Genomic DNA, 2,005 nt, shown 5'->3' with positions numbered 1-2,005 from the left:
TGTATTAACAAAAATCATTCAGCTCCAAGTCAAACATATTTCAGTTTAACACTCTCAACTAAAACCAGTAATGTTGGATTCAGAAGATGTAGATTTGCAAATAAATAGAAATTGAGTCTGCACAGGAAAGAGATTCAAGCAGCTTCTGCAGGAGCGGAAGGAAAAGCCCAACCCAACTTCAAGCTTCCCTTCTCCGAATCCCCTCCTGCAGCCGTCTTTTATTAACAGAACATAGCACATGGTTACAAACAGAGTATTTTTCTGACAAAACAATTGATCAGTTCATAAAGACAGGATGCTCCATCAGAATCACGAGGCAGGATGGTCTCCTGACTGGATCGTGAGACAGGAGTTGAGCATCCCTTTGCAAAAATGTTTCATGAGCACACATTAATTTTATAATCATCATTGAATAAACCTGACAGCCTGGTTCTGCTGGAGGTTTCTTCCTGTTAAAAGGGAGTTTTTACTCTCCACTGTTGCTACAAGCATGCTTAGTGTGAGGGATTGCCTTCGAGTCAATGAGTTGATGCAGTCAACTGGTATTCCTTAGATAGGAGACTTTTAATCAGTTTGACTGTATGATCTGGTGAACTGTAAAGTGCCTTGAGATGACATGTGTTGTGAATTGGCGCTATATAAATAAACTGAATTGAATTTTGGTGAAAAGAGAGCTGAGCCAAAAAGCAAAGCTCTCGATTTACTGGTCGATCTATGTTCCTACCCTCGTCTTTGATCATGCGCTTGGGATCTTGACCGAAAAAATGAGATCCAAGCGGCTGAAATTAGTGTTCTCCATATTGTGTCTGGTCCCTTCCCTTGAGAGATAGCGTGAGGAGCTCAGTCATCCGGGGGGGACTCAGAGTAGAGCCACTGCTCCTCCGCATCGAGAGGAGCCAGTTGAGGTGGCTGGACATCTCCCTGGTGAGGTGTTCCAGGCACGTCCCACTGGGAGGAGGCCCAGGGGGAGACCCAGGACACGCTGGAGGGACTATGTCTCTTGGCTGGCCTGGGAGCACCTTGGGATTCCTCCGTAGGAGCTGGCCTAAGTGGTTGGGGAGAGGAATGTCTGGGCCTCCCTATTGAAGCTGCTACCCCCACGACCCGACCCCGGATAAGCGGAAGAAGATGGATGGATGGAATTGAATTTAATTGAATTAATAATAATTCTGAAAATGTAAAAAAATTTCAAACTATTTAACTATAAAGAAAATGGGTTTGATGGTAAATCCTACAGGTCATCCCACAATTTTGCAGCAGTTGTAATTTTGACAGGGTTATTTTTACGAAGTAAATGTTTAATTATTCAATAAGTTTTCATTAAAATTGTCCAGATAGTGTTGTTACATATAACAGGTACTTCCACTAAGAAGTAACCTTTTGTTTTTCTTCCATGAAATAAATAACATTTTTACTTTTAAATATAATTTAGCCTCCACCTCATTGATATCACTGTGTAGATATGTTTGGTCAGAGATTTCTGGAATAAAATCAAATGAAGAAATTCTTCATGTGAAATATAGATCATGAAAATGTAAACACAGCAAACTATGTACACATCAAAAATTCTTTAAAAAAGCTATTTGATTATATTTTGGCAATCAAACATCTTAACACAAAAACAATTTGTGTTTAAGTTTTTTTTTAGCTTTAGACACAAAAGCTCTAAACATTTGAGCATTGTGTGGTTGCCATTAGCTTCTTTTTAACTTGCTTTAGTCAACATTAAAATATATGAAATAGGATGCGTAGGTAACACCGACGACTCCGGCACAGATGACCGGGGTTCGATTCCCGGCAGGGACATCATCCAGGTGGACCCTTAGGCAAGGTCCTTTGTGCTTAGTGGCCTACCTCAGGCATGAGTGATACCGCAAATACAAGAGCCATACCGGCTCGGACGTCGCCCGGGTTAACAAGGTCCGCGTCAGTTGCTAGGGAACCAGGGCAACTTGATGACAAATTGGCTACTGGAACAAGACATAGATGTATATATATATATATA

This window comes from Cyprinodon variegatus, unplaced genomic scaffold (genome assembly GCF_000732505.1).
Source record: "Cyprinodon variegatus isolate N-32 unplaced genomic scaffold, C_variegatus-1.0 Scaffold887, whole genome shotgun sequence".
NCBI classification, from domain to species: domain Eukaryota; kingdom Metazoa; phylum Chordata; class Actinopteri; order Cyprinodontiformes; family Cyprinodontidae; genus Cyprinodon; species Cyprinodon variegatus.
This window is presented reverse-complemented; position numbering follows the sequence as displayed.